Source organism: Oryctolagus cuniculus, chromosome 10, assembly GCF_051225735.1.
Source record: "Oryctolagus cuniculus isolate XC-2025 breed Fujian yellow rabbit chromosome 10, ASM5122573v1, whole genome shotgun sequence".
Taxonomy (NCBI): domain Eukaryota; kingdom Metazoa; phylum Chordata; class Mammalia; order Lagomorpha; family Leporidae; genus Oryctolagus; species Oryctolagus cuniculus.
In genome coordinates, this window is record NC_142876.1 from 6023753 (window position 1) to 6037285 (window position 13533).

Here is a 13533-nt window from a genome sequence, read left to right on the forward strand (position 1 = left end):
TCACCATGGGGATCTTGTCCTTGTGAAATCAGAATACTTACGTCCACTTCAGGATCTGTGTCTAAAGTTCAAGCAGGAAGAAGAGAAGGCAAAGGTCACTGGAGAGCTGAATTTGATTCTATTTGGCCACAATGGCATTCCCATAATCCCCACATCACTTGTTCACATGGCCAAGGCTTACTGGGCAGGTGAACACTTAACTGGGTACTCTGTGTATCTGTGTGGGTGAAACTGTTGAAATCTTTACTTAGTATATACTAAGTTGATCTTCTGTATATAAAGATAATTGAAAATGAATCTTGATGAAGAATGGGATGGGAGAGGGAGTGCGAGATGGGATGGTTGTGGGTGGGAGGGAGGTTATGGGGGGAAAAGCCACTATAATCCAAAAGTTGTACTTTGGATATTTATATTTATTAAATAAAAGTTGAAAAAAAAACAAAATTGCAATTCTATTCTTCAAGAAAATGGGTGAAATCCTGTTACCACTCTAAAAGCTGGAAATCTCTAATGATATTTGGGATTGCATACATCTTTTAAAAAAAACATTAATTTGATGAGTCTAGGAGTACAAAGAATTCAGTTTGCCGTCCTCCCCTGCCTTTAAACAACCCTCTAAACTCTCTCCCTAGTCATACCACAGAGTTAATGTAAGTGGTAGTTTCCTGGAATAAACTAACTAACTAAATCCCAAGTGGATCTCAGGCTTCCACTGAGGAATAAAAACGTGGACTTGTGTACAGCTACTGCGTTAATTAGAACCCATCTGGTTTCAGGAAAGGACTCCACAAGCCAAAGGGATGTGTTTTGTCTGCCATGTGAATACTAACACCTAAGGCTCTGTGCAAATGGATTTGATAATGACTACGACAAAGTGACTGCACACAAGCTTGCTCTGGGCTTCCTCCATTCTTCACCTCCAGCATGGTTCAAGAAGTCGTTAAACTCCATCACCTGTGGCAAAAGAGACCTCGAATTTTGTTAATAAGGGTGGGTGTTTTTCCCTTTTGGGTTTCATTATTATGGAAGAAAATGTGGTCTTCAGACTGCAATCTGTTTTGCAGATGCGTTCAGACCTACGTTATGTTGCTGGGCAGAGTTGACTCCTTAGCCTACGTAGGTCATCAAGTGAATAGCACCGAGTTAGCAAATAGAAGAATGAAATTCTGGTCTATGCTATCTGGAAAGCTCTTCGTTACAGCCTTTGACTTTTCAAGCCCACAGTTTTTTATGCATAAGGTCAGCAGTTTTGAATAGGTGATTCCAAGATCATGGTCAGCTGGCACTCTCTCTCTTCCACATAGCAGGACCTTCATTACATCCTCTTAAACAGTTTCCTTTTGTTAGGAGGCAGCATTCTGCTTCATTCTCACTTCTAGTCATTCCCAAAGTAGACTGAGCAGATAGTAAGATCTCAGCAATAATCTTAAAATGAAAGTATTTTTAAATGGTATCATACATCTGAATTTGATGCTGCGTATGATCTTCATGGTAATTAATTAGTCACTCACCTATGGATTATTTTTTGGTTCTAGCAATTATGTCACAACAGCAATTTATGAATGTATGCAAATAATTAAATATTTATTTTTGATAACAGACAAAATGTACAGTTCAAAAATGTTCTATACACACAATATTGATAACAATTGCTGTGGTCACACTTACATGGTACCGTGGTGGTCTCTGGAGCATAGGGGCTAGGGAGGGGCTACACAGGGGTTGCAGCCATGAAGTAAAAATGAAAATCTATGAAAAAAGATAATAAATGCATAAAATATTTAGTAACATAAATTAATTAAAACAGTAATCACAGCTTTTCTTTCTGATGGAAAGAAGTATTATTTGAATTTATCACCATTCTATTTGTTTCTTGAAACAGTTACCAAAAAAAAACATATTAATTACTCAAGTAGAAGAAAACAGAAGTTAAAACATAGAATCTAAATGTCATTTTTCATATCGAAGTTTTACTTTTTTACTTCATTACTCATATCTCATTCTGCATTTTCTACAACCAAATACTTTTACTGTCACCTCCAAGATCCTAGTTGTCTTTACATGAAGAAATACAGTGATGGCTGTTACTGATGTTAGTTAATTATTTATCCAGGAAAATCTTTCTCTGCTCTTCTTGTTCCTGGGAACTGCTTCAGTCCCTAGGTCCCAAAAGAGATGGGAGAAATGTCTTAACATATTCACCTTACTTTGGTGAACTTTTACAAAAGCATGAGTCACCGGCCACCTCACTGTCATGTGTTCAGGTGAATATATTGACACAAAGGGTCTACTCATACGTAATTCATAGCAATTATTAATAAACAAAGTCATTTTGAGGAAAATTCAGAGAATCATGACTAGAATAACTAGGAAAAACATGTTTTAAGATTAAGATTAAAGGAGTTTACCCTTGATGAGTAGTAATATGTTCAAGAACTCTACCAACATTTATTGCACATGGGGCAGCTTCTCCTCTCAACAATTTGAACACCATGGAGAGCCAAAGTCAAGGAAACCCGTCACTGAAATTCAGCATTACCAAGCCTGTGGCAGACATGTTCATCAACTGTCTAGGAGCAGAACCAGGAGCCACCACACGAGATTGATGGTGTCAGGCCCCTCCTGGAATGCAAGCGTCTGCACCTGTCCAGAGGCTGCTATGGTCTGGCAGAACAAAGAGATGAGATAATATTCAGGACATTAGGTTGAAGTTATTGTGATGCAAATGGGGTTTCCTCAAAGCTAATTTGTCACCAGAGAAATATTTAGACCCGAGTGCCCTTCATCTGAAGGAAGGTGAATTAATCTTGGATGTCAGATGGGCAAATTTAGATGTCTGAATGTCAGAGATGGAGATTGATGGGGACTAATATACACAGTGATTGAGAAAGGAAGAGCCAAGGAAACTTCAAAGATACTTGGAACAAAGAGGAATATATTTTGTTGATAGTCCATCCATTGTGGTTTGATCCAAATGAAGCTACAGGAAGCATTAGAATATTCAAGCAAGCTGCAGAGCAACAGACAATGGGGAAGAGTGGACTAACATTAACAGTGGTGGGCAATGTGAAAATCCTTTCAAGGAAAGTGGGAGATTGGAAACCAAGGGCCACACTGACATTTAGTGAGTCCAGGCTGTTTAGACTTTTGAATTCTGCTGTAACAAGGTAGTTTCTCTAACCCAACCATCTGAGAATAACTATAGAAGCTGAATAAAATATAAAGCATATTTATTTGTAAGCAATAGAAAGCAAAAGTAGAAGAGACAAAATCCTGAGAAAAGGGGAAAGCATAGTAAACTCTGACATCTGCCATTTCCTACTTATTTGAAAGCAAGAAGCTAAGGAGACCATGACTGCTCAGAGTTAATAGAATTGTTAAGTAACTGAATATAGAAAGCACTGGAGCCCAAGGATACAAAGTCCCCAGGACTTGGTGAAAAGGAAAATGCCAAGAACTATGCCTGATACTCAATTTTCCCCTTTGTCCTGTGGATCATTCATTCCTAACAGCACTGCACACTAGACAGCAGAAGCAATGAGGTTCCAAGACGAAGCGCAGCAAACCTCAGAGTACACCGAGGACGAGGCCCTGCTTGGACAGCTCAGAATCTCAGCTGAGTGACAGAAGTGATTTGCCCTGAGTGTGGACAAAGTGGAAGTGGTTTTCACGTGGTCTGAAATTAGTTCTTCTCTGTCTTGGATCAAGGTGAAGAGCTCAAGCTCTAACTTCCAACCAAAATAAAGGTGAAATCCTTTTACAATAGAGACATCAGAAATAGAAATTCTACAGCTTTTATGAACAACATTTGTGATGTAACAAAAATGTGTCAGGCAGACCAGAAGATAGGCCCTAACAAATCATAGCAAAGGAAATGGGACAATAAAGCATCTCACACACAATTCAGGTATTTGAGCTGAATGGACATGGACAACACCAATCACTTTAATTAATGTACTAGAAAACCAGATAAAAGAGGAGACTGAAACTAAAAAAAATACATCAAGAATATAAATGAAATTCTAAAACAAAACTTCTAATAACTGAAGTTAATAACAGTGAGATTTAACAGATCACATGATGACAAAGAGAATCCATACAGTAGAATATAGGCAAGAAGAAAAACTGAAAAGAAAGAGGGAAAAAAAGAAAACAGCAAATATAGAGAAGAGAAAATAGAATAGAAAAAATATGAAGAGATAATGGCCTAAATTATTACAAAACTGACCAAAGAAATGAAACCACAGAATCAAGTAGTGCCATGAACACACGGTAGGGTAAATACAATGAAAGTTATATCTGGAACATCATTGCAAGTACTGATAACTATAGAAAAAAATAAAATCATAGATGCAAAGACAGAAAAGACATTCAAAATCCATGCCTAGTTTCTTCATAATATTCACTTTCAATGAACTTCTTGTTCATGTAAATGGATAAGTATTAATATATGCATACATATATATTAATATATACATACATATATAATACATACACACACATATGTATACATAAATAGAGAGAGAAAATGCACATGAGCACACTCCCAAGCACTGGTTCATTCTCCCAGTGCGTACAGGGGCTGTGGCTTAGCCGGGCCAAAGCTGAATGGCTCTATTCCGTTTTCCCATATCGAAGAAGGAACTCAACTACTGAGGCATTACTAGTGCTTCCAAGCTTCTGGATTAGCAGAAATCTGAGGCCAGGGGCTGGAGCTGGGAGTTGAACCTAAGCACGTTGGCTTGGGAAATGGGTATCTTAGTTGCTAGGCTAGAAGTCTGTTCCTATGTGGACTTCATGACATGTATGAATCTCAACATGTTTCCAACCAAAATGGACTTAGTTTTTTAATTCCATCTTCCAATAAAGTTTGTAAAACATGTGTGTTACCTTCCAAGGAGAAAACTTAAATTAAATGTATATTTTATTTGTGAATGACAAAGAAAGGACAAACAATAAACAAATGGATAAAACAACATTACCATTTTGGGAAAATATTAATCAGAAATCAAGGTGGGGGGGGTGTTTGATGCAGTGGTTAGGACACCTCTTAGATGCATGCATCCCACCTCTGAGTGGTTCATATGAGCCCCGGCTACTTCACTTCTGATCCAGCTTCTTGCTAATGTGTACCCAACAAGGCAACAGTGATAGTTCATGTACTTGGGTAACTATTACCCAAGTGGGAGACTCAGATTGAGTTCCAGGATCAGGGCTTCAGCTGGCACAACCCTGGAGCCATGGGTATTTGGGGAATGAAGAGCAGATGGAAGATGGAAAATTCTCTCTCTCTCCCCCAGCCCCACCTTTCAAATAAAATACATAAAAATTATCACTTCTTGGCCTTTTGGCTAAGATCAAGTGTAAAATACATAAAATTAAAACAAGAAACAACAGTGAAATAAGGATGATGTCAGAAAATGAAAGCTGGGAAATTGGAGCAGACACATACAAAATAAATAATAGGGAGAATTTTTCAGGCAGAATAAAAATGATAGCAGATTGAGGCACAGAAATGCAAGGAGACAGTTTGGCAGTTTCATAAAATATTAAGCATATGCCAAACTTAAGATCCAGTAATTCCTCTTTTAGGCATTTACCCAAGAGAACTGAAAACAAAAATACTTGCATTTGAATTTTATAGCAGCTCTGTTTTTCATAACAGTCCAAACTTGAAGAAATGCACATCTCTATCATCAAGAACATGAATAAGCAAATCTTTCTATATTTACTCAACAGAACATTGTTATTTTAATCATGAACTCATGACACATGAAACAGCTCAGACAGGTTTTTAAAATATTATGTTGAGCAAAAGAAGACAGATTCCAAAGAGTACATAAACCATGGCTTTATTACAGTGATATTTTGAAAGAGACAAAACTTTAAAGCATGCCCTATGGTGGTTTTCTGGGGTGAACAATTTCTGGGGTGATAGAAATGTTAGGGATTTTAAATATAATCTCGGTAGCATGTATGTTATTTTATCAACCCCTCAAAATTCTGTATTTAAAATTCGCATGTATTAATGTCTATGAAATTTGTCTCAATTAAAAAGATAAAATAAAAAGATGTGTTATCAAAAACAATAAAAAATAAAGCGGGCTTTTAGGCAAGAATGATTTCTGGAAATAAGCAGTGTTATTGCATAATGATGAAAGGGTCGAACCACCAGAATTCCAAGTTCATATTTTCTGAATATCTACTGCTTAAAGGAATGAAGTTAAAACTGAACTCCAAGAGACTTGTGTAAACATGTGTTTAATCTTATTGCTTAGTAAATTATAAGCAAAATTAAAAGAAAAATCATGAGCGATATGGAAGAGCTGCCCAATAATGTTAAAAGCAATTAAATTAAATGTGATTAATAATATGGAGTGTGTGTTGTATTTTAAGAAAGAAGAATCAGGAAAGGAGTGTCTTGTGGTTAAGACATCTTTATCCTACATTGGGGTACCTGGGTTTGATTCCTGAGTCTGGCTCCTGCTTCCAGCTTCCTGTTAATGTGCACCCTAGAAGGCACACTAGAAGGCTTATACAGTTGGGTCCCTGCCACCCCTGGAAGACCTGGATTGAATTCTCAGCTCCTGGCTTTAACCTTGGCCAAGCCCCAGTTATTAGGCAAATCTCAAAGAACAGTAATTTTCCCTCTCTCTCTCTCTCTCTCTCAAATAAATATGTACTTTACTTTTAAAAGAAGGAAGAATCAATCTGCAAGCTAAATGCAGATAGACACTACCATGTGGGAAGATTCTTGCTCTCTTAGTAGTCAATGATGTCAAATAGAAGCCTTTATGCATATTTTTATGTGTTTTGAATTGTATGCCTTTCAGGATTACAAAGAAATTTTACATTAAACTTTTGTACTTTAATACACGTTACCTCGCCAAACTCTTTATTCATTCTCTCATATGATTTTTATGCTATTTTCATACCATTTTATTCTGAAGCACCAGTTTTTTTGTTCATTTGAAAATTTTACCCATAATGTTTATTTTGATTTATTCATGAGTGCAATAAATTGCAGGTTTGAGTTATTATAACTAGGCACATTCCAAAGACAGAGTCAGTCTTGGACTTGTTCCTGGGAGACAGCTTCTGAGCCCTTGGAACATTTTCCTGCTTTTGTCATCACATTGTATCAGACTTTGGATCACATTGTGTTCCTTGGCCCCTGTGGTCTATGCCAACCATGTGACCTATGGTAAATACTTGTCTCTGCCAGAGTTTCTGGGCCACATTGTATCTGTTTGACACTTAGGAGGGACCTCAAGACTGAGCAGTGAATGTTGGTCATGTGGGCACCGCATTCATACATGACAGACACTCAATGGAAAAATACCTGGACGCCAAGACTTGGTCACCTTCCTTAACTGGGAGCACTTCTGACAGATTATAACACATTGTTGCCAAAACACTTAAGAACTGCTCATGGGAGCAGACAATCTGAAGCTTACACCACTTACTCTGTACTTTTTCCTTGACTGATTCTAATCTAAACAGCCATCATCATGAACTTAACAGATTTTGATTCATCCTCCAATGATCCATCAAACTTGAGGAGGTTTTGGAGACCATCAACCCAAATGTATTTGCCAATTCCTTTGCTACTATTTTCTTCTTGGATCCAAAGTTTTCTTCTACTTTCAGTTTTTTTGTTGCTTATTCCTGAAAATGCAGTGTATTTATCCTTTCAGTAAGGATCATGTGTGGAAATATATTTTCAATTTTTTCTGCAAATGTCTTGAAACCTTTTTTGAAAGATTGTTCATGTGGGCATAGAACTCTGCCTTGACAGACATTTCCTTCATTGTATGTTGCTTTAATTATGACTGATTGTCATCTAATGAACATCACCACAGGAATAACAACAGTTTCAAAAACAAGGATTTGTGTGGCTCTTGGCATGCCAGTCAGCATTCTCCACTGTAGGATCCTTAATGCATGGAGTACACACAGTGCAGTGTCAAGTAGGTAATCACTATACCAAGCTGAGTAGGAATTAGAGATAGATACACTCCAAATTCACTGATATGGGATATGTTGCTCCAAATTATTCTGGTTAAAAGCTTGGCTGCTGTCACTTGATCATCTTTTGATTGTATCTCCAGCATTACACAGATTCAGGACAGCACAATTTCTCCCATGAAGAAATGAAAATCACCATGTAGGGTCTAATCCCAGCAGTAACACACACATTTATCTGAATTCACACACAGTATTTCACCAGGTCTGCTTCCTCTTTATTTCCAGCACATGGTGTGTTGTTTCCTTTTTATTAATCCCTGCTTTAAATGATTCACCTTAATTTCTAAATCTGAAAAAGAAGCAACAGAGAAAGAAAATTATAGATCAGTTTCCCTGATGAACATAGATGCAAAAATCCTCATCAAAATTCTAGCCAATTGAATCCAACAAAACATTAGAAAGATCATCCAGGCTGACGCTGTGGCTCACTAGGCTAATCCTCTGGCTGCGGCACCAGCACACCGGGTTCTATTCCCAGTCGGGGTGCCGGATTCTGTCCCGGTCACTCCTCTTCCTGTCCAGCTCTCTGCTGTGGCCCAGGAGGGCAGTGGAGGATGGCCCAAGTGCTTGGGCCCTGCACCCGCATGGGAGACCAGGAGAAACACCTGGCTCCTGGCTTCGGATCAGCATGGTGCAGTGGCCATAGTGTGCTGGCCGCAGCAGCCACTGGGGGTGAACCAACGGAAAAGGAAGACCTTTTTCTCTGTCTCTCTCTCTCACTGTCCACTCTGCCTGTCAAAAAAAAAAAAGATCATCCACCCAGACCAAGTGGGATTTATCCCTGGTATTCAGAGATGATTCAACATGCACAAATCAATGTGATACATCACATTAACAAACTGAAGAACAAAATCCATATGATTACCTCAATAGATGCAGAGAAAGCATTTGATAAAATACAATACCTTTTCATGATGAAAACTCTAAGCAAATTGGGTATAGAAGAAATATTCCTCAACACAATCAAGGCAATTTATGACAAACCATTGGCCAACGTCATACTGAATGGGGAAAAGTTGGAAGCATTCCTGCTGAGATCTGGTACCAGACAAAGATGCCTACTCTCACCATTGCTATTCAGTATAGACCTAGAAGTTTTAGCCAGAGCCATTAAGCAAGAATAATAAATCAAAGGGATATAAATTGGGAAGAAGGGGTTAAACAATGGCCCTTCCTAGAGAAAGATTACTTGAGGTAGAGCCCCTAGTTCAAGAACAACCACAATTAGATCAAAAGTTACTGCCAAATCTATCCCACTCTTCCCCAAATGCCTTTGCTTCAGCCTTTAACCTTGGTACAATGACAGCAGTATTTAGGTCACCTTAATTGGGCTCGTCCTTATGTTAGGTTGACTATACAATAGTTAGAACCTCTATTTGAAGCCTTAAAGGATAAAAACACATCCAACTGATACCATTAAGATTGCTCCTCAAATTCAGCAATCTGTAAAAGATATTAATCTGACCTTGTGGCAGAGTTTTGTTAATTGGCTTCCTCTTAAGGCCCCTTTACAACTACCTGTTCTCCCCACTCTTATTAACCCTGCTGAAGTATTGCTTGCAAAGGTTTCTGAAATTATTTACATTGTTGAATGGCTTTATTTACCTCATACCTCTTCTGATAACATCTATCCTTACTCACCAGTTGTTGCAGATTAAATTGCCAAAGGACCTCATGGATCTCTTACCTTGATTGGACTTGATTTGGTTAATATTTACCTGTCTTTTTCTAAACAGGAACATAAACACCTGTTACAATTTCAACTTACTTATCAAATTGCCTTCATTGATTATGCAGATCTTTCTTGTAATCTTCCTTAGGATCCTTGGTTAACTCTTTACAGCATTGCCATTTTCCTTTTGTTCTATCATTATAAAGATTCCCATGGCACAAGCTCTTATTACTTTTACTGTTTTTACAGATGGCCTTCAAGAGGAGTGATCACTTATCAACAAAATCCTCATTTCATAAAAAGGCATGCCTTGTCACAAAAATATGGCTCAAGGCAGTGAGCTGAGGGCTGTTTAAATTGTTACAATTGCTTTAAGATCAACCATTTAATCTTATTGCCAATTCTCAGTATGTTGCTAATATATTGTTTCATTTACTACATGCTCAAATTAGTCCTACTGTGAGGAGTCAGATGGGGTTAATGGACAGTCAGGGTGGTCCCAGTGGGATTTGGGGTATAAAATACTTGCTTTCTCCCAAAAGTTATCCTTAGCAAGGTCAGAAGTGTCCACCTTACCACTGTTTGGAATCTCCCAAATTTACCATAAGAATAGCAAGAGAGTGGTGATTATATGCTCCTGACCTCACAATTTATTGTGAAAACAAATTAGGTATCTCATGTTTTATCTGGAGCAAGCCAGATAAGAAAAAGGATTATAAATCAGGTCTTTTGAAGGGTTTTGTCCCTGCGAGATAACTGAATGCCAATCTGTCAATTTTTTTTCCTTTGAAATTGTACTTAAAAACCCCAGTGCTGCCAGTGTCTCGACTCACTAGGCTAATCCTCTACCTCTAAGTGCGGCACCCCGGGTTCTAGTCCCGGTTGGGGCACTGGATTCTGTCCCAGTTGCTCCTCTTCCCGTCCAGCTCTCTGCTGTGGCCTGGGAAGGCAGTGGAGGATGGCCCAGGTGCTTGGACCCTGCACCCCATGTAAGACCAGGAGGAAGCACCTGGCTCCTGGCTTCAGATTGGCGCAGAGCGCCAGTGGTAGCGGACACTTGGGGGGTAAACCAACCGAAAAGGAAGACCTTTCTCTCTGTCTCTTTCTCTCTCTCTCACTGTCTAACTCTGCCTGTCAAAAAAAAAAAAAAAAAAAGAAAAACAAACAAACAAACAAAAAAACAAAAACAAAAAAAAAAAACAAAAAACAGTGCCATGTGATCCTTTGGGTTTTACTTCTCTCCATGTTACTCTGGCTGGAGTTCTTTGACTCTAATAAATTTTGTTTTAAACCTTTAAATCTCACTTTTTTCTTTGCTTTACCTGCTTGGAAATTCTTCCATGTGACACAAAAATTCGAGGCAATAATAATTTCTCAGCCGCTGTTTTCCCATAGTACTTCCATTGATCTTAATTTACTTAGCCCTTTTTTTAACCTTACACACTCTGCTGTGCCGATGTGAACTTCCTTTATGTGCTGCTCATCCACAGTCACACCTCTTTACCAGATTTTCTTTCAGAAGGCATCAGACATGTGGATGAAGCTTTACATCTTGGTGCCTTATTTACTGATCCTCTTCAGAGTCATGAATTTTTTCATCAATCAACTGAATCTCTCCATAAACAGTTTAAAATTCCTCTTCCTCATGCTCCTGCTTTTATCTCTAATTGTTCCCAATGTGCTCAAAACCCTCATTATTTTCCTTTTGCTGCTGTCAGTCCCAGAGACCATCATGCCAACGAGCTTTGGCAAACGTATGTAACTCACTGTCCTTTACTAAACCCTTCTCTTAGTTACATGTTGTTACTGGTACCCATTCAGGTTCTGTTAGGTAGGAAGTCAGAAATGAGCTTATGTGTGTGTGACAAAGGCCTAAGGAATTGACATCTAGGTCCAGATCTGCATCTCAAGTCATCCAGATAACCTTCCAGGTGCAGCCCAGTATCTGCACTTCAAACACCCTGCCTGGATCCTGATAACCTTCCAGGGGGTCCTGCCCCTTCTACTGGATAGCCATCCTTCCTCTAAGGCGGGGCCATGCCAGCCAGGCTTCCCCTGTGTGATAACTTCAGGGGGAAAACTCAGAAAGGAATTTTTTGTATTTACATCCAACAAGTCTTTTGTTCTGTTCAGGAGGAGAAGGAGAGGGGGAGGGAAGGCAAGACCCATCCTCTTAAAAACCCTAGCTTAAATGTAAACTGTGCACTCTCTCTCAGGTCCTATTTGGAGAGGTGCCCATCTGTTCTTACGGATGTCCCTACCCTAATAAACCTTGCTATGTTGCTTTCCACTGCTCTCTGTCTCACGCCTGAATTCTTTCTTGGGCAAAGACAAGGACCCTTTGCTTCTCCAGTAACAGTTCCATTTGGGCAACCCACTTAAAGGAAACTCTACTCACTATGTCATTGTGTTCATTTTTTTAAACAAATCAGGCCCAGACATATATTTATAAAAGCCCATTTGGAGGAAGGAGGATGGTATAAATCATTTACATTAGTTTTACTTTGGCAAATGAGTATAGCACTAACTATCATGTAAGATTTCTTACCTGTGCACCTAATTGGAGGGTCCCTAAATCACTCATAAGATTGGTGAGAGGGTGTGTTTCTGTTTCATCACTTTACAGTTCCTTTGTGGATTCCAGCCCTCTATCCCCAACCAGCAGGACACCATGAGTTGGCACCAGCAGTTACAGGATCCAGTTCCTCCTTTCCAGAATCAGGAAACAGAGCCACTTCATGGCAAGTACTCCAAGGTGAATGGACCACCAGCCGCTTGGAGAGATGTGAAGTCGCTGGTTGCTTCTGCACAGCAATGCCTGGCGTGGGAACACATTACAGGACTCCTGACACTTGACTTACTGCTATTTCCGCTCAACTTATGTACACTCTACTCTGATCTTGTTAATCATTCTGTTATGTTTTCCCCTCCCTGTTGGCTCTCATTGTTTAACGACTGTCACTCCTGAGGTCAGGATACCAGTAGGAAGCCCTGTGTTCTCCTGTTTATGGACTTGCTCTCGCCCATCTTCTTGGAGGAGCTTGCATGCACTTTAGAAAAAACTGCTAATGCCACCGCTACTGCCTTATCTTATATTAATTCAGAGTTAAGTCAAATTCATGAAGATGTTTTACAGAATTGAGCTGCTATTAATCATTTGCTACTTAAATATCACATTGTTGTCAACCATTTTCAGGATTGTGTTGTTTCAACATCATGGAGAATTCTAATTTCAATCAAAATGAAATTTCTCATTTAAATGTTAAACCTGAAGGTGGCAGTTGGGACCCTGGCGACATTGGCTGCTGCCCTTTGTGGCACCCCTACTTGTGAACCTCATCCTCTGTATGTCTGGTCCATGCATCATCTCATGCATATATGATCTACTGCCCCCAAATTTAAAATCTATGCCTAAGATTAAGAAAGGGGGATGTAGAGGACACCATCTAAGTGTCTCTGTGGAGTGCACACCCCCTGAAATCAAGAGGCATGGCGGCAGTCCTGTTTCTGTCTCTGCAGCTAGGTGAGGGCACACCCTTTCATGGGAATGCAGTGGCAGAAGCAGCAGGGGGCTAATGGGCTTTAACTGGTACTTGGCATTTTTGGGAACTAGTGAACCTGTGATAGCATTTGAAGAAATCATCTGTCTTTCTTGATATATATCACCATTCTGTTCTCTGTAATGGATCACCAGACCAGATTCTTTTCCCTGAAAAGTTGATATACAGCTGTGTCTATATGCTTACCAGCGTGTAGACTTGCTGGTACCCTCTAATAAAAACTGCTGGCCAAGAACTATCCAGTGGACACTCTTCGTATGAAGATGTCCATGT

General features: G+C 39.3%; 1 protein-coding gene across 1 annotated transcript in view; it reads left to right on the forward strand.

Annotated features, from left to right (window-relative positions):
- The window catches only part of NETO1 (neuropilin and tolloid like 1), a 166844-nt gene extending 154139 nt beyond the window's left edge, over positions 1-12705 (forward strand). Inside the window, exon 11 of the mRNA XM_051851106.3 lies at positions 12327-12705. The gene's annotated coding sequence lies outside the window, so the exon portion shown is untranslated. The remainder of the gene's footprint in view (positions 1-12326) is intronic.
- Positions 12706-13533: the final 828 nt, after the last annotated feature.